This window comes from Alligator mississippiensis, chromosome 4, assembly GCF_030867095.1.
Source record: "Alligator mississippiensis isolate rAllMis1 chromosome 4, rAllMis1, whole genome shotgun sequence".
NCBI lineage: Eukaryota > Metazoa > Chordata > Crocodylia > Alligatoridae > Alligator > Alligator mississippiensis.
This window is the reverse complement of record NC_081827.1, coordinates 76,440,860-76,461,781: the sequence shown is the minus strand read 5'-3', so window position 1 is coordinate 76,461,781 and position 20,922 is coordinate 76,440,860.

Genomic DNA, 20,922 nt, shown 5'->3' with positions numbered 1-20,922 from the left:
ACTTAGTTTGGGATACGCATTACTCTCACAACAATCCATTCCATGAGTAGTGAAGCTGGGGACCACCTCCCAGGTAGGGGACTGCCTTCCAAGTATTGAATTAATGAGTTATATTGTGAGAAGTGCAGGTTATTTCTGCTCCTTAATGCTAATTTACTAATATTGCAGCACAATGTAGTGGGCCATACTCCAACCAAAAAGATAGAAGAACTAGAGGTGGGGCTGGGAGAAAAGGCAGAGGATCATTCTCCCCTCCTCCCCACCAATGACATTTTTGTATTAATGAAAGAAACTGTGATGAGGCACAGATTTTCCATGTACCCGTTAGTTTTCTTAAAATACTAAAAAATACCCAGCATCATAATATGCAATACAAAATGCCCTTTTTCACAGATTAAGGTGTAATTATAATGATCCAATGATAAAACAAGAATGTAAATCTCAAATAAGTCATCCCTTATTTAGGAATGATGCCCAAATTAACCGGAAAAGTCAAAAAACATGTTGTATGCCTCGTCTAAGAAGCTGCCTCATTATTACTAAGCATATTATAAGAATTAAAATGAGGATGTGCTGTACACACATTAAACACCTGCAATAAATGCTCCTAAAAATAATCTAGTAGCACACACTCCTTACTAGGGCACAAATGACTTGATTAAAAGCTGGCAAAGCTGAGGTTTATCAAAAGCTGTGACCATTTTTTCTTGCAGCAAGCATTTCTTAATGTGGATATATTGAAGAATATTATCATTTTGGAGGCAAAATCTAATATTTGGATCATCATATTATGTTCAAATAACTCATTGTACTATTATATAGGGGATACTTAGGAAAAAATGTAAACAAAAGCATTGTGAAGAAAAGAATAATTCTGTGACAACTCTAATCTTTCTGTAGCTCTTTCTTATAAAACATAGCTTGTAATTGATCTTTAAAGGCTCTTGAGGTTCTGAGATTGACCGGATTCATCACAGTTAAGAAATATAAACTCTGGTCTAAGATTAGTCAGCAACTTAACAGACTTTCATCTGTTCCTTGCATGCTTGAAAGCAGCAAAAGATAATGAAAGAAATCAAAAACAAAGGTAAGTGATTTCTTTTTTGCAGAAGGCTGACCTTCTGTAGAACAATTAATAGAAGAGAAATTCAGTCTTCATGCACATAAATATGTCTTCCGGCAACATAATGAAAGGTCATTAATTAAGTAGCTTGAGGGCAGATATGTTAGCAATTTAAATAATGAGGAAATAAACAAATCAGGTTTTGCCGCTTCTATACTACATCTATTAATGAAGCTGGCATTGAGCTTTCTAAAGCTGCACTGTATTTTATTTTTAGGAGATGTATTCTGGATAATAGATTTATCTATCATCTCAATTTCTGTTTATAATACATAGCATGTATACTATATATGGGAACATACATGAAACACAGCCTTGAATCTCAGCTCTCAGTTATTAGAATGCTCAGGTCTAGTTCCAGATCCCAGAATTCCCTGGGAATTCTGTCTTTTCACAATTCTCTTTTCCAAGGACATCTTCCAGCAGAAAAGCCCTTCCAGAATATTCTGTAGTCACAGTAAGAGTCAGGTGGTCACAAAAAGAAATCAGAAAGGTGTTTGTCACATTTACCAATCCTTCCTTCACAGACTGGTTTCATTCAGTAAGTGCTAATAATATCTTGGCAGCGAATGTAGGTTCTTGGACAATACGAATCTAATGCAGGCAATCTATACAAAGATATTTTCACTGAATACAGTGAAGAGTTGTGATCTCACAGTACGTTAAACCAGAGCATTATATTTTTCAGCCTAAAGGCAATCATGCATTGGCAAAATTATGCATTTCTTCCTGTAACAGGAGACCCCAATTCTGTTACAGGGATGAAGGGGCCAGGGAAGAAAAGACATCAGGGCCCCTTGTGGCTAGGGACAGACATTCAAAAAGCCTGAGCTGGAATTGATTCATTCTTTGCAGGTTAACCTAAGCTGATCACCTTCAACTGATTAATAACTACACAGACATGCTCTGTTACACCAGGAAATGAAGGCACATGCCTGTAGTGGCTCAAGCCAGAAGCCGGGGGGCTCTAGAGCATGTTTGCCAGCCACTGCCAAAGGGGAGAGAAGAGAGATGGTCTCCAAGGCTTTTGCCCCTCCCTGCTGGAGTAGAGGGGATGTGGCCAGGCATGAGCCCAGGCTAGCACACAGGAGATGGGGAAAGAGGCCTCTCTCCGAACCAAGCATGTATTGAATACAGCAATTTGCAAAGCATACAGCAGGGAACTACCAAAAATCTTCAGATACAACCCAGTGAAAACACAGCATACACAGCTTAGTCTTACTTGAAATGTAAACCAAAAAGACGAGAATTAGTTTTACTAATCCTGAGGGCAAAATGTCTCCTTACAGTCAGGCATTCATAAAGGCTTTATAATGTAAATGTAGCTCTCCCATTCTTTGGTGAAGCTTTTGCAACTGCTCTTAACTCTTAATCAGCAAGTGTGATGATTGTCCCGTCTTTGCCACCACTTGCCACCTTCACACTAGCTTGCCTCTCTCCCAGGCAGAGACTGAAGCCAAAGCCAAAGACCCCGGAGTTCCTGGGGAGAGAGGGGACAGAGTGAGCAATTAACTCTGTCCCTGCCTGTTTGCAGGCAAGCCATGGAGGTGCAGCTGGGGCTGGCAAACAGCAGCTGTGGTCCCCAGGGCTTGCCAGAGAATGGGATTGTGGGGGAAAGCAGACAGAGGGAGAAATTCCCCTCAGGGGCCATGGCAGGCCAGCATCTGGCCACACCTGGCCCCTGCTCCAGCTAGAAAGCAGAGGTGAAGGGCCAGCCCTGCTGTGGAGCAGAGAGCCCTGTCCAGAGCATACTGGGATGCTGGAGGTGTCTGGTTTAATTTAAACCAGCAAGGGGTCTGTGACAGACATTATATAACTTGGTTTGAATCAAATCAGTTAAGTCTGATACTACATTCCACCAAGTTTATCTCAAACCAGGTTCAGCCATTTTCAACCTGGTTTATGTGCACTGAACATCTGTTCTGTTACAGATTTAAGCCAGTTTTTGATCACTTAAACCAGTGTAATGTCTGTCCCTAACCTGTAAGGCCAGGACAGGTTGGGACAGACATTTGTAGCTTGGAAGAGGGGAGGATTACCCCTGCAAGGAAAGACCCTGCCAGCACAGACACAGTGGAGGAGACCTCAGATACCACAGGAGGCATTTTGGTGGACAGGAGGGGGCATGCGGCTTGCTGGAGGTGGGAGCACAGACCCCCCCCCCCCCCCCCGCCAGAGCAGAGATGTCAGCCTGCAGTCAGCCAGCTGCAGAATCCAACAGCAAGAGGGAAGAAAGAGATTAGACAGATCTGGACCAGGGGAACTGGAAACCTACTCAGCTGACCAAGCTAAATGGGATATAAACTGTCCTCAGAAAAGAGAAAAGAGGGAGCGAGTACACAGAAAATACTAAGGACTTTTTTTTGGTGCCTTGGGAAGGCTCTGGGGAGGGGTGTATAAAGAGAACTGAGCACTATGTCCCCCTGGAAGAGCCCTGGGAGACTGAGTACACCCAAGAAGAATGAGGATGGTTTGCATTGGCCCAGGAAGGGCCCGAGGAACTAGATGTGAAAGCCTAAAATGAATCTACTTTTTGTTCTCTCCCCCCTCACCCCATCATTTTGGTCATAATACCCAGTGGATGGGGGAAGCATGAGTGCCTATGACCCAGAGCAGAGTGCCTATCACCCTGCAATTACCCTTGATTTTTTTTTCTGTTTCTCTTTTCTGTTTCCTTTTTTGGTTTCAGAGCAGGATATGGGCAAAAGCACCCCGTTTCCCCCCCCCCCCCCAAATACACACACTTTGTTTTATTTTTATTTTTTAGGCAGGAGGCGTGGGAGAGGGTGAGAGCTCAGACAGTCCAGGGCCCTGACTAAATTAAGGCAGGCTGGATCCCAATGGGGGCACCCACAGACAAAAGTGGGGACAAGAAAAAGAAAGAAGGGTAGATCCCTGCACTGCCTGGTCAGATCCATGGCTGGGTGGAGGAGTAAGGAGAAGCAAAGTGCCTACTACAGCCTAGGCTTCAGTTACCAAAATGCAGCCTCCTGAAACAACATCTCAATTATGTCACCAAGACATGGCAGGTGGGAGAGAAAGGAGTCAAATTAGGGAGCCAGAGTAGGCAGACAAATGCTGCCCAGTCACCAGGGGGCACCTGGCTGCTCTTGCAGGTGCACCCCACTATGCTTCCACTAATATATGCATACTCTTGTCAACTTACTCAGCTGGTAAAATACTATTAATATGCACATTTTTGCTCATTAAATATCCACATCTATAAAAATGGGTCCACTAACTCTATTTTCTCTTCATTCTTGGTCCCAGTAAAATACTGCAGAATAATTTTACCCTATGGCTACTAGGAATTGGTCCACAACATTTTGCCTGTTTTTTTCCACGAATAATTTCTTGATTTTACTTTTTAAATTATCAAGAGTAGGACAAAACATTTAGCTTTCCTTCCTAGTCCAAGTTCAGGAACTACAGTGAGACTTTTTCCTTTAAAAAGAAAAGGAATGCCATACTCCTTTGGGACCTGATCCAAAGCCAAATGACTTCAATAGGAATCTTTCCTTTGACTTCAGTAGGATTGACTTTTGGATCAGGTGCATACTGAGCACCAACAAAAAGGACTCAGCAGGTAGAGAGATGGAAAATATGCCTTTCCTTTTTTCACAGTACAGTTATCTGATATTAAATAGAATTGGACGGTTAGGCTGTGGGGAGAGAACAGGGATAGGGTTTCTTTTAATACAAACAAAGCTGAAAAGCTTTTTAAATTTCACTAAAAGCTAAGTTCCATATAAAATTCAACTCTTGAATTGTGCATCCCTTGTCACGATGTAATTCAAAACTAACCCTCCAAATATATATATATATATAGCTTAGGACCGGTATAGGAAAGCTCATGTTGTGATCTTACTCCAAGGTGTTCAACTGTGTGGCATGAAAAGTGTCAAATAACCAAAAACCATCTTAAGAGAATCAAGACACTATGTGTAAGCAAATGGAACTGGACTGGCACCATGTTTTCAATAGGATCCAAACTACTGAAACCCCCCCCACAAATAACAGCCTGCAGCTACAAAAAAAAAAAAAAAAGCAAGGGGGTCTACCAGTTCCTGTTTTCCCTATGAAATGATGACAGCTCCTTCAATAGCTTCCACTGGCAAAGCTGGAATTTCAGTCATGACTGCAGACTCTCAGAATGGGAAAATCCCAAGAGAAGGCACAACAGTTGCACTGCTGAGATCCCCTATGGTAAAATCTTTCTGAGCTCTGCAGGCCAAGTTGAAGTGTACAACTTACAAAAACTTGTCTAGTATATCTGGACCAATAATTCCTCCCCCCAGTATAGCAAGGAAAATACAAGCTGTATTTAACAGCTCTTATCATCACAATTCAAATTTTGACTGCTTCTAAAAGGGAAAATGTTCTTATTCTGTGGGAGGGATTCACAATACCACATATCACCAACTTTATCATGTACTTTTCTGAACTGAAATGAGATAAAGGATCACACTGTGCATTCTCCAGTGGACTATGTTCTTCAAATACTTTTGACAAGGCTTCACTGTACAGAATTATCCAGTGCTACAGAAAAATGATATTGGCAGCAATTTTGTAGAGAGCCAATTTGGAGTGTTGCAGAGATCACAGAAATGAATTGGCAGCTGGCATGAGAAATTAATCTGCACGTTGTATTTCATGTTTCAGTTTTCTAAGGGTAGTTTTTCTGAGAAAGTCAGTACATATTATAAGGACAATGGTCTGCTTCCAGGATGACGCAACTAGGTGCACTGACAACATTTAACTCTATATTGGTTACAGTATCTTTTTGAAAGGCCCCAATGAACTGACAATGATGACCTTTAAAACAAAACAAAAAAAGTTCAGGTTCTTTCATGAGTGCCTCTTACTGGATCCAGGTTGTGGCCATATTGGTCTAGAGGAAAAAGCAATCAAGCCAACTTTAATTTGTACCCAGGAAAACTTGTACAATCTTTTCTCTGATGCTTGATGAAAGGTGTTTGTACCCGAAAGCTTGCAATTAAAGAATTTTTTGCAAAAATCTTGTTGGCCTAGTAAAAGATATCACCTCTGTCCATGAGCCCTGATAGCTTTTTCCTACTGGACCCAATTATTGAACAAAGGGGCAGAAGGGTGGGAACAAGGGATGCTCCCATGGGGACTGGGAACATCTGTCTGAGACTTAGTAAAAAGTGGAATGAATAGTGTAGCTAAAAGTTGCTGTTAATGGTCTCAATGACCTAGAATCTCTTGTTCTCAAGCTTGCTTACACAAATTGACCTTATGACTGTTTACAGACATTCAGGGAGGTTAGGGAGAGGTTAGATGAAATTAAAAATGGACACCTTATCTACGGTAAGTCAGGATGGGGAGCAGTAGTGGGGGTGGTTTCGGGGATCAAGGGTGCAGGCAGGCCCAGGGGGGTATTGGAAGGGGGCAGGTCTTTGGGGAGCATCAGGGAATTGGGAGGGGGGTGAGGCAAGTGGGATCTGCAGGGAGTTTGGGGGAACAGGCAGGGTCAATGGAGGGTTGCTGGGGTCCAGGAGGGTTTCCCAGGATCATTGGGATTGCAGGGTCTGTGGGGAAACTTGGGAGGATGGGAGGCTCTCTCCCCCACAAGTACAGGGGCCATTTTTAGCTTCCTGACCCCTCCACCCCTGAACAAACAACCTCCTCCAGTGAACCTACCCCCCCCAATCCTTCCTACCCCTCCCCCCACCAGGGTTTACTTTCTCAGCTCCCTGCATTAGCAAACACTGATAAAACTGACATTGGGATGTGCTTATGGGATGAAGAATTTGGTGGGCTTGGAGGGAAGGATGTTGGCCAGTCTGTGGGGGTGGTTGTCCATCTGGGGGTGGAGAGAGGGGCAAGGGGAGATAAAAATAGCTTGGTGATGGGGGGCAGGTAGGAAAAGCACAACCCTGGGGCTGAGGCTGGCAGCTGGGCTTTTCCAGCCCTGGGGCTGCACAGGAAATTGTACACAAGTTTGGGACCATTAGATCAGTCTAAAAATGGCCAACCAGATCTAAGTTAGACTACCTCAGAGGTAGGGTTAACTTAGATCAAGTCAGTTATTTTTAGACCAATCTAAGTGTCCTGAACTTCTGTACAGGTCACACTTTCATCTAGCTAACTAGGGATCTAAATGTAAGGTCTGCATCTGGGAAAACTAAGTTAGATTGAGTGGCCTTTTTTAACATGATCTAACTTTCCCTTAACCACTTTGAATGTCTATATGCAACCCCTATGAGATGAATGGGATTACTTATAGTAAAGCATTGCCCATTATGAATGAAGATTTGAGAATTTGTCTTCGTATAAGTTAGATAGACACATTTATTAAGTCACTTGCCCTGAATAAAGTACCTGCAGATGTAGTTGTATCCCAGCTGTTGACAGCATGGAGGTTGCTCTGGTTAATAAGAGGCCCAGAAGCAAATTACAGTTCAAGTTGCTGGAAGCTAATTTTACCATCCAGTTGCACATTAGACAGTGGCTGAAATATACTGCACTAAGTATATTTGCTATTGATCATTCTGTGTGAAAGCAAAACCATTTTTAAACATTGTTCCCTGTAAAGGCAATATTTATAAGAGGATACTTTTATTTAAAAAATATTTATATATTTATATAAATATTTATATATTTACAAATATATATATATTTGAATATTTATTTAAAAAATAAAGAACATCCTGAGCATCCTTGAAATGCAATAGCTACATAGCATCTGATGTCTTTGGATGATCTGTATTGCAACATACAATTTTGCAATATACAGATAATGTAACCAATATCTGCAGGCTAAAATAATACTGTTACCCATTTTTTAAACTAAATTGGTAACCAAAATTAGAGTCCAGGGTTTTGTTTTACTTAGGAGAAATCTGTGTGAAATCTGGTATATCTTTGATGCGGTCATGTTCATTCGCACAGAATGTGCCAAAGCTCATCTCCCTGAATGTAACAGGGATCAAACAAAAAGAGAGTATCAAACCCTTTTGTAGCTGGCAGCACCCCTAAAAGCTCTCTCGCTCTCTTTAGTTCTTTTTAGCTATTCTCAGGGCCATTCTCTTATGTCTTAGTTTCGCTAAGTCTTTGGGTTTTTTTCTTCTGTTTCTCACATGTAGAAAGGAACACTTTCTTTTACTAAACAATACCCACCTATGCCCTTCCAATCTGAGATGCGGCTTACAAGAACATCTATTTAGGCATTGACTTGAAAGATGCCATTGCCTCTTTAAAGGAGTTTAACTAATTTTGTCCAATTCAAGAATGAAGGAAGGTTGTTATACGCAGCAGAACCAAGAAAATTTAATCCAGCCACAAAATATTTGTTATATCAAGTGTGTACAGTGCCTTTTGCCCTACAATTAAATGTATTTCAAACAAAACGCAGAGCACTTCCTAGACTTATTTTGACAAGCACCTCCCTCTTCATCCCAAATCCACTTTGAAAACCAGTATTTTACAAATCAGAGAAAAACTTCACTATTTTGATTTAAAAGGGCAAAGACTGTGTGCACTTTTTAATTGGCGATAAGATGTGTCTATTGAATAAATCACCTTGAATATTTCCAATTTTTTAAAATCCAAATTCATAACAGTTTCACAACAAAACAACTATTAATAAAAATTCAATATTTTTATGCTAGATGTGCAAAAATCTTTGTGCACAAGCAACAGAATTGTTACATTTACATTGTGTTTGTTCTTTAGACCCGAGCAATCTGGCCATTTAAAAGATAAACCAGGATTGTGTTTCAGCCTGCTGCATTCTGCAGAATAACAGAACTGCAAGTTGCTATAATCGCTAGAAATGGGAAACTGGAGTTGATAAGCTTGGTTTCCCATATAATTATTTCAGGCGAGTTGGTGACAGCTGAAATAAAATTCCTGCCATGAGCAGATGTGTCTTTAAATGGCTGAATTCCCCCTCCCACTTCATTGCAGGTAGATTTTAAGTGAAAAATGAAACACAATTTAAAGACCTGAAGCAAACAGATCTTGAACTAAATAATTTCTTTTCCATCTCTGCTAATATGTTTAGAAGGGAGAGGGGTTTTGGTTGAGAAAAGTGTTACACCCCAGCACTATTCTGAAGGACAACTTCCCTCCCCTCTGTTTAAACTACCATATCTGTTTTTGCTTTTTATTAACAAATATGTTTATTTGTTGGAATATTTGTGCGTTGGAGTGATAAGGAGGTCTTGGACTTGTCAGTCGGCTGGAGGGCTGAGTGCTCTTAGTCGAGAAGCTAAAAAAAGATTATTGCTTCTGGTATTTTTTCCCCAAGCTTCTCTATAGCTAGAAGAGCTGAAAAGAGAAACTCCATGCTGTGGCAGAGCTGAGATTGCATGACATATATGATTATCTCTTCATTTTAGTCAGGGTGGGTTAGTTGAGCCTGAGGTCAGCTAAATTAATATGTAGAAGCATTCCAGAGGGCTCATGAAGAGTGGGGTAGAGACTCATGATACTGGATGCTGAGGTGGGTGAATGAGAGAGAGAGAGAGAGAGAGAGAGAGCGAGGAGGGGCTAGAAACATTTCCTTCTGTAAAACCGAACTCGCTCAGGTAGGGATGCTGAAAGGATGCTTCTTTCCAGAAAGAGGGAGGGGTTGAGATGAGAGATGCCATTTAAGAACCATTAGCAACAGCAGTTGAAGCTTGAAGTAAATCTGCGCATCTTTTATCCTATTAACTCAGCCTTCTGGGTTACATTGGTACTAGCTCTAATTAAAGAGCAGTACAGAGCTGCACTGCCCCCAGAAAAGATCAGGGACAAGACTAATCTCAGTGGGCACATCTATATGAGACATTTGCTGTGCAGTAGACTAATTAGTTTCACAGTAAATGTCTTGGCATCTACATGTGCACCTCTATTTTGCTGAAGTAAACTCGTTTGCTCCACAGCAGGATAGTACTTGTAAATACAAATACTATCCTGCTACAGAGTAAAAAAACTGCAGCAGTGCCTGTGTAGATACTGCCCTAGTGGGCTGGGGCATGAGGATGCTTCAGTGCAGGGGCTTCCTGCTGGCTAGCCATGCATTGAAGCACCCTTGTGCCCCAGCAGCCACTCCACAGCACATTGAGCCAGGGCAGAGCAGCCCTGGGCTGATAGGTTGACACCCCATGCCTCCTGCCAGCCAGGACTGCTCCAACCTAGCTCAATGTGCTGTGCTCCTGGGCATGTGTTCAAACGGCAATAAACTCCAGAGTTTATTGTTCCAGAGTTTTTTGCTCCTGCGTACACAGCCAAACAGAGCACCCTGGAGCAATAAACTCCAGAGATTATTGCTTTGCATTAACTGCATGTGTAAACGTACCCAGTGAGTACGACACTGTTCCTTGCATCCCTTCCTGTTGTCCAGATAGGAAGTAAACCGCACTTCCCCATTAACTGACTTCATCCCTCCCTGGTTCACTGCTTGTAACAGGGAAAGGGAAGGGCCAGAGTCATGGCCCTGCTCATCATCCCTATCTCATCATCCATTCCTCACCTACCTGTACAGGAGGCAGAAAAAATGCTCTGCTCCATGAGGCTGCATGCATACTGTCATGCACAAAGGAGGCAGAGAGGCATAGGAATAATGGCACTTTATAAACCTTATTGTTTAAGGTTTGTGACTTAAGCTAATGTGGAACATCCAGAAGAGGGACAGTTTCTGGGAATAAATCATGTCAGCTTCTTTTGAAGCAAAGAAAGCTCTCAAAAAATGAGGTGATACTGCCAAAGGTGACCTCCTCTACTCCCTCTCTCTCTCTCCCCTGCCCCCGCCCCCCCCCAAAAAATAACAGGATGACAAAGGAGAGAAGAGCCTTGGGGAAAAAAAACCCACTGTTTCTTAGATGTAGCTTTCCAAATCTAAATGGAAAAGAGGAAAAATGTCTCAATGTTTTTAAGGAATTTTCAACTCCCCACAAACAGCCATGAGTGCGCACCCCCATTAGTTCTCTGATCTTCAAGGCCTATGTTTAGCACTTCTCATGTAAAAAAAAGCTGCCAGGACTGAGTTTTAACTGTGGTTCATGTACTTCCCCCAAATTGGGCTCAGCAAGTACCTCAATAATTTTATTTATTTGTTTTTCTTTACTGAACAAATACATTCAAATAATTTTATTTGCTGTGGATACTACAAATGGAAATGGCTTGTTGTTACCATTTTCCTGTTGTTTCCAATCAGCTGGCCTGAGATTGATTTGTATTTGCTATTCATTTTATAAAAGATTTTTTAATTGCCCTGCTGAGTGCTTACTGTGGGAATGGGTCCATTTTACTGCCATTGAAATTGTGGAGCAGGACTATGTCTTTACAGTAATAGCCAGTTGTTATGCAACACTGTCCAGGAACGGTGCTGTATATAGTTTCATCCAGAGGTCTTGAAACACTTTGCAAAAAAGGGTAAAGTGAATGTAAAAAAGGTTAAGTGATTTTCCCCAAATTCATCCAGCTGTTACAGCCACAATAAAGTCCACATCTCAGTCCCAGGGGAAATACTACCCTACTGGACCATGATGCTGTTCTAAGCTCTTTCATACCCTACTCAGATCACTGAGAGTTGAGCCTCTAACATAAATGGAAGCAGGTTTGGGCCCTAAGTAAAGGACTTGTCAACTGAAACTAAACATTGTTTGGCCCTTATTTCATCATGAACACTGAAAACCAAAGATGCCCTTTATTTGATTTGAGAAATGTTTCAAGACCAAACCAATACATGTTTAAAAGAAAGTTCAGTGCAAATTCTGCCATTTCATTGTTTTCAAGGGACTTATTCATTATTAATTGGCTATGGTCCTACACATAACTTGGGTAGGAGATGGCTGCTGTGTTAGACTTGGAATGAGCCAACTGTTCCTCATTACACAAGTCTTGTTACATGAGAATTGTAACATATTTCCTCTGGAATGAAGAAACATGGCACATAAACCAGCCAGCGACTAAGATGCACTGCTCTCCCAGAGCTACTGAGCATTTATAATCTTGGAATGCAGCACTGCCATCTGGGGGATGAAAAGCTTATAGTACAATCGGAGCCCAGTTACAGGGAAAAACAAACAGGGAATTAGAAAGTCTGCAGTAGCTTTGCAATGATGATACGCCTTTCTTAAAGTGTGCATGAATCAGCAATCCCCTCTTGGATTACTGCTTTCAAACAGGGAAACTATTTTTCAGTTCAATACAGAGGTTCTACTCCCTTCCAAAGGCTTAAGTGGGGTCTTGCCTTCTTAATGTTTATATCATTTAGTAACTGGCTACATGGTGCAAACACTCCCTGTAATGAATTCCCTATAATTCCTTGAACTACAGTATTATTCCCTCTTTGCTCAGTTATACCAGTAAACAAGGGCAGAGGTGATTTGCTGAACCCAGCTAATAAACTGTTCTGGAGTCCAGTCTGTAGTCTTTGAAATTCATAACAAATAATAATGCAGAAATTACCATACCCATATCTCTTGACATCCTACTGAGCTTACTGTCACACACTTTACATACTGCATTTATTTAACGACATGTTGCTTAGTCCTGGGGAACCTGCTATCTTTTTCTAAGATAGGTTTGACAGGTCATCCCATCTGGCTCACTAATAAAAAAAAATGCCTTACCCTTTTCTAACTAATTATTTCTGTGATATAACCAGTCCTGGGGACAGACTGAGGATCCAGCAGTCCTACAAAAACAGCATAATTTATCCACAACTGTAGATATCAAAGATGGATGTATCTGCAATCCAGAACCTATGTTCAAAGTGTGTATGCAAAGCCTCCACTCTTTACAAATATCATATAGAATTATATTCTATTTGTAGAAATATATTTAAGTCTGCAGAAAGTCTGTCAGCCCACTTCTCATATGGATTTTCTAAAACAACCCAAAGAACTCTTATTATACACCTGAATGATGCCCCAGCACAACAGGACCCCTACTACATGCAAATGTCCAAAAGTTGCTATTACAAAGGAGAATATGACATTACAGCAATATTTATTAGAATAACCAAATGAAAAGGAAAATTAGATTTTTCTAATTGTACCCAGGCAAATCCAGATTTTTATCTGAATGAACATATGATTGCCACTTGGATGGATGTTACTAGACCTGACATTATTTTAACTGAAGTGCTACTCCCCTTTTAATTGTCAGTTAACCACAACTGTCTTCACTGGGTGCATCTACACAAGATGATAACTGCGCAGTAGCCTAATTACTCTGTGCCATAGCATGCTGGGCAAAACCCAAGCTAATATGCTACTGTGTAGTAGTATTAGGCTATTACATAGTTAGCACGTGTAAAAACCTGTGTGCTGGTGGTACTGTGCAGTAGCACCAGTTCCTGTGCATTGGTTTAGTACTTGGCTATCCAAGTACTAAATTCAATGCACAGTAACTACAGTGCATTAATAAGCATGGAGATGCATCCACTGTTAAGCACCTCATAATTTATATCATTTGTTACCTCATGTGTACTACTTCTGCTGCTGGCTTGCATTGGTTATCCATAGAACATCTCCTACATGTATTCTGAGTAGCTTAAGGAACAAGATTTTAAGAGGGTGCTGCTGTGGCAGGTGATAATTTAGTGCCCTCAGAAGGATGGGTGGCCTATAGAAGAATAGGATGGACACCTAGAAAATCTTAGAAATGACAACACTACATTACACACACATTGAAGATAACTTTAGATGAACCTTCCTATCACATTACCATATCAGTCCCGATGACTGGGTTCCAATCTCAGACTTGGAGCTCAAATAGAAATAGGGTAATTCATGTCAGAGTCCTCAATGGGCTGGTTTTAACCACATATAGACAGAACAGGCAATCACTTAGAGGAGCAAACCATTCTTTGGTGTTTGGTGAATAGCCAGACTTGTAGTGATAAATATTTGCCTACTTGCCTTGGCTATCATAAAGCTAACATGCTGTCTAGCACAAATAAATGCATTTACTGTTCTACAGAAGCATAGGCTTTAAACAAAAGGAACGTGATAGGTTTTACCTACTCTAGACATGTAAAAAGCTACTGTATCCCTTTGGGTCAATTAGCCTTGCCTGTCTTTATTTATAAGCAATAAATATAGCCACACTATACAAAATCAGTTATATTGGTCACTGAGCAGCAAATAATATTTTGAATTTCTAATCAAATTTTAATAAAACAATGAAAAGTAAGTGCTGAATTTTTCAGTAACACTGACTTTGCTCCCCTCCCTTTCAAGTATGATACAAATGTTATTTGACCTCTGTCTTTAATGATGAAAAGCTGATGCCTGTAGAATTAGGACTGCATAATGTCTTTTATCTTAGATTTGCTTAAAGATTTTTCTTGCAGGTCCCAAAACACTTACAAACTTAAGAAGAAGGGACCCGATGTTTTCAAAGCTGCCCAGGGTTTGAGAGCACCCAAAACCCATTAATTATTATGGGAAACTGGGCTTTCAACTTCCTAAGGCTGCTTTGAAAACCTCAGCCAGATGGTATTGCTACTAAAGTACAGATCTGGGAGTTGTTAAGAGCTGATGTAAAGAACTGTGCAAAGGAAGCCATTTACAGTGCACAAGAGAAGTAATATTACAAAACCCAGGTAGTTGGATGAACATTCTTGAGTGTTAGGCACTTTAGCTACCAACTATTTATGTATATACAGACACTTATATTTACAAGACTCAGGGGATCTCTCTCTCCCAGTCAGATTCTCCAATCTATTATGGACACATTAGCCTAAAAGTACGCAGAAATGGCCTGTGGACAAAAATGTCCCACAAAGGAGTGTCCCTGACGTATGCCCGGTGGAGGCAGTTCCACATGTGGCATAAGGGAAAGGAAAACAGCAGTATTCCAGAGAGGAATATAAGCAGGAAAAAGGGAAGGGAACGTCTATGCTGTATTCTCTTATGGAAGGGTTCCTCTGATTCTGGATGGGTCAATAATGAGAAGCAGCAGCTTCTAGCAACTGCCCCTCTTCACTTCACTATATATTACTCAAAGGTAAATTCTACACCAGTTCTATACCACTCTCAAGAACCTGTCCAAAGGTTCCTAATTCAAACCAGGAAACAGTGAAGATACTCTGGGGATACTCCAGATACCACTGTGGAGAGCTCTCTCCCTGGCATACAGCATTAGGGGTATCCCTCAGTTCTAGGTTTAGAGGCTGTGCACTGGGAAACAGGTTGGTGAGACTTCTTTCTGGGTACATCCCCAAGATGAGAGAGAGCCAATGAAGCCACAGCCTGAGATACTCAGACCTAGGGGGCTATACAGAAGTGCAAACCTATAATAATGAGAAAACTATACACAGGGATTGCTTCATCCAGCACTGACATGCAGTCATTCCTCAAGTTTTCAGCAGTTTCAACCAGAGTTTTGGAAAGGAAATGAAAAATACTTTATTAAGTTTAAACTGCAGGCATCAACCAGCTAATCATCAATTAAATAAAACAGTCCAATGTTTTCTGCTGTGAGGGAATAGGGAACTGAAAGTAGTCAGAATTCTGACCAAACATAGTCATAAATCACAAGATAAGGAAAAATGAGCCTAGTTTGCAAGCCCTTGCTTTTTCTTGTGACAACACATGCCCCTCCACAGAATATGCATTTGTGACTCTATGGGAAAATGGTGGTGTGACCAGCTGGAGGCAGATGGAGCCATGTACTGAGCAGCAGAGGAAGAATTGCTCGTTGTAAACACCAATATTAATTTTGTTCATGACAGCATTAATTTGCATTTTGCAGCTTCTAGCTCCTTCAAGGGGAGTAAGACTGTGCAGGCAACCAATAGTAGCACAACTCCCAAGACGAAGTTCATAAACATATGAAGCTTTTAGAAACCTAAGTAGTTATAGTGGAGTCTCTATCCCAAAGAAACCCCTTGGAATGGTATCCTTCACCTTTACAAAGGCAGTTTGAGGGATCTATCCACCCAAATTGTATTCCGTTTCATTTTGAGGGAAGCCAAACCTCAATCTCCATTGTGATTGTGGAGTTTATCTGACTTTTTGTATTTTTAACTATAATTCCAGTAGATGTTGACAAAGAACTATCAATGGAGCTGATTACTGGAATGGAAACTTGGTGTTCAGGAATGCCTCCTTGAACAATAAGCTGGCTACCAATGAGGGCAAACCAGTTTTTCATGCTTGAGCTCTAGGAGGCATTGATTAATCAAACAACTACAAAAACATTTAACAAGGGACTTTCATCACCTGATAAAACTAATTAGGGAGCCATCTGATAAAAATGACTGGTTATTATATAGAAAGTATTTCTTGTCAATGATTTGAGAGATCAAAACCAAAGACAAGACTGCAGATGCAAAAGGAGATTCCATGTTCTGGAAAAGGGAAGGAGAAGGAAAGGCAGGGTCCTACACTCCTTAAGCCACTTGGCCCAAGGAGTAGTAAGGAAACAGTGTAGGAAATGCACTGATCATTTTGCTCAAAGGCCTCTATTTCTTGTAAAGAAGGATTTTTTGGTATCTTTTATTGGATCAATTATATAGTTGGGAGAGATGTTGAACAAACTTTTTAGTATTAAGTGCCCTTCTGCAGGATCTTTCTTTTGACTTGAGGAAGGGCATCTGGTGCCTGAAAGCTTGTCCAACAGCTCTGCAGACTATACAGTCAGTCCAATGAAAAATATCACAAAAAAACCCTTGCCTTTTGATATTTCTTGGCCCATCACTGCTACAACAACACTCCAACCCAATAATTCTTGTGGCAGCTAAATGGAAGAGTGATTTTTTGCAATGGTTACAAAGTCTGTGTATCTGTTTGCCTATTCTGTTGCATATCCTGAAGAGGCAAATCATTAATTTAGAGTTTCCACAAGGCTAAAGCTCTGGGAAAGGCAGTGCTTATATTAATGGGGAGTCTAGGGGCATAAGTTCTCACAGCCCAGGTGCCCTAAAAGGAGCACCAGACAGCTTGTATATGGTATTAGAAAGGCAAACAGGCTTTGTTTCAGGCTATTTAGGCTGAGGACAGCTTAGAAAAACATGATTATGGTGTCATGGGACCTAAGCAGACAAGAATGCCCAGCTGGAGGAGATCTACAAAAGCTACACAAAAAAATATTATCCCCCTTCTTTGCTACTTTGGTAGATATTTTTAAAATAAAATGACTTTGTCCCAGGAAGCTCACAAGTAGTGCTTCATGTTCCCTTCAGTTGTGATAGAAAATGTTTGGAATGTTAGAAACAGGTTTATAATAGAAACACTGCAGCAGCCTGAACTCTAACAATGGATAGTTATACATAGAGAAAACAACACTTACAGCAGGGGAAAAAATCTCAACCTTTGCCTCATGTTGAAAGGAAGCAAAAGAAACATTTTTTCCCCCTAAGAAGCCTAGCCTGAAGCCATTCTTCTAGTCAGACTGCTGAAGAGGCACCTTAAGGAGTGATCACATGTCCCCGGCTGCCTTTTCTAATATGTATCCTTTTTTTTTTTTTTTGGTAAGGGAAGGAGCTTTAATTGAAAAATATGTCTGCTTGAGAAAGAACAAGGGTCATGAACTCACTCTGTGGTGGGTGCCTGCAGGAAGAAACCAGGCCAGCTTTGTTAAAATGTCTCTCTCGGAGAGCTAGAAGCAGCCTCTGCAGATTTCAGCTCTGTTTATACGCTATTCGCCTCTCCTTCCCCTTTCCCAATGGCACAATTTCTGAGGCCGATCCAGTAGTTTCAGCTGAAATAAATCCAAACAGTAAGCTGTTCAAAGCTCTCTGTTCAAGGTGAGGCGAGGTGGAAGTCAGGGCATAGACAATGAACAGAGGAAAACCCACCCCCCGCAGGTCCATGACAAGGTCAGTTCCTACCATCCACTCTGAACAGAAAAGACACTACAGATGCTTAAGCTCCACTTACTGTTTGTAAAACTGTCTTGGCTTCTGCTGTCCTAGTTATTTTTAGTTGAATCTTGGCATTTGGCCAAAAAAATAAATCCAACAACAAAAAGCTGCAAATCATTGGCTAGGGATTAAGCCTCAAACTGTGCAGTTTACAAAAAGCAGAGAAAGCAAAGAGAAAAATAAATGCATGGTCTTGTTATCAACATTTGTGCTAATTTTACTGGTTAAAAAAAAGCTGAAAGTGTCACCTAGGAAAATGAAGCCAGCCTCAGTCTTGGTGAATGCATTCAGGCTCATGCTGTGCTAGTTTCCTTTTTGCTGATCCAATAAGCCATTTTTTAACACAGCACTAAAAACATCTTGATCACAATCCTAAGAGGACACTTCCCATCGAGCCCCACTGGAACATCTTTTTCAGAGAGCAAAGGAAGTAGCTGGATTTCATTAACAGATACCAGTTCAAGGATTCACAATAATTGCATATAAACCCATCTAAAAATATTGCATCTTCAGGAAACCTTTAAAAATACATCACACTTCTGAAATGCCCACTGAAAATAGCAATAGGATTAGTGACACCTCATTTCTCTTGTCTGCTACAACCAACACGGTACTTGAAGGGACAGTGTTATACTGCTGAAGTCTATGTTGTGTGGGGTAAATTGATTCTTTTACCCTAAATCTCTCTCTAGTGGTAAAATTTGAACAGATTTCCTGTGGTTCCCTTGGAGGTTCATAACAAGTTGTCCATTGTTCCACTATGCTGCTCCTGTCACCTCACACTGACTGCTCAGACAGCCCCATTTACCTTTTTCTCTGACAGAGAATCCACAATGAATAGAGGGAAACCAGGTTAGTTGCTCTCCTTGAGGGGCAAGCAGAAGAAAAAAAAAGAGAGCCCTTTCTGAAACAGTTATTCTATAAAGAATTTCATTGAACCAAAATTAAAATGAAGAAGTTTAAAACACATTCTATAAACATATAATTAGATAACATAATCTATTTTTTAAAATTACAATGACAACAGAATTTCTGGAAGTGATAACCTGATATTTTTTTTAGCAAACAGTCACCAAGTCAGCAGTCACCAAGCCAGCAGCAGTCAACCCCAAGTAATTCATATATGAAAATTTACTACAAACACTACGGAAGCAAAACTTATGAAGCTTAATACACCCAATTCAAGAGAACCAGATACTCGCCAGTCCCAAATTTTGGAAGAACTGGCACATGAAATTCCAAGTCCTGTCACAAGGATTATTAATAAATCTATCAAAAGATGTTAGTGAGAGTTGCAAATGAAATACATGTATTTTGGAAGGGGGAAAGTGATCAGGGAAAATACATAGCTATTAATCTGACTTCAGTAATGTGCAACTCATTAGAATATGTTTTGTAAGGAGGGATAATTAGTAGGAGTGTGCAAAACGGGCCCTATTCAATTAGGATTCAGATTCATCCCGAATCAGAGACAGTGATTCGATTAGTTGATTCGGATCACTGTCCCTGATTCAATTCAGCCGAATCTGAATCTGAAAATTCGACACTGATTCAGAGAATCAGTGATTTGGCCACAGACACAGTTTTAAATGTTTTTTCTACATACCTCAAGGTACCAGGTGTCTGTCATGAATGCTGCGATGGTGGGGCAGATGGAACATCCCACAGGATCATGCTTGGCAGCGAACCTGGAAGTGGACCGGAAGTACTCGGAGAGATTAAAGGGCCTCCTGATTTGATTTGGATTCGGAGATTCAGTCACTAAATCAGGCCAAATCTCCACCAAATCGAATCAGCAACCAAAGCTTTGCACAGCCCTAATAATTAGATGTGGGGATAAATGGAAAATGGGATAAAATGTGACAAGGGGATACCCAAAATACAGACTGCCAGATTAACCTGATACCTTTCTAGAAAAAGGAGATGTAGTTGATCTGATTTAATCCATCTGTACCTCACTAAGCATTTGCTACTATATCACATTTGAAATTATTAGTTAATCTGGAGCAGATGAAGATTAGTATAAAATTGGAAATTAAGTAAGCAAACAAATGAAAGGAGAGATGCCAACAGGTAGTGGGAAGTATCAGACTAGAAGGAGGTTATTACTGAGATTAAACACCACTCTTGATTAAATATTTTATTTAATATTTTCATTAATGACCTTGGCACAAAATGTATTTGTATTCTAATGAAATTTGCAGATGATGCACAATGTGGGGGCATCATCAATACACAGGGAAATTGAACTATCATGCATGATGAATTGGGTGACCTTGAGAACTGCAATAATAGAAATGGAATGAAATTTACTGGTACATTGTGAAACAGCGTGTATTTAGGGACCGAAAGCTAGAGTTCTTGCTATAAAATTTTGGACTCATGAGTTGGAAACAACAGAGGAAGAGACAGATGTGAGTCTATTAGTCAGCCACAGGACAACTGTGAGCCACAAAATGATGTGGTCATAGGAAAAAAAGCTGAGGTAGATCATAAGATATATGAGGCCAAGTATTTCAAGCAGAGACAGGAAGGTGGAAGTATTAATTCCATTCCAGGGCACTAGTGAGCACTCATCTGGCATACCATGTACAATCCTGTTCAGCCATGTTCAAGAAAGTTTATTGGACCAGGAAAAGGTATAAGAAGACTAGTAAGATGATCAGAGGAATGGACTGTGTTTTACAAAAAGAGACTAAAAAGCTTGCCTTGTTTAGCCTAGCAAAAGAAAGACCAAGAGAGAATGTGATTTCTGTCTATAAATATATCAGGGGAATAAGCACTGGAGAGGGAGAAGAGCTAAATTTAAGGACAATGTTAGCACAAGAACAAATTAAACGGGCTATGAATAAGCTTAGGCTGGAATTTAGCAGGTATCTAAACCACTGGAGTGATGAGGTTCTGGAACAGTCTTCCAATAGAAGGAATGATGGGCACAAGGCCTAGTTAGTTTATACAATGAAATTGA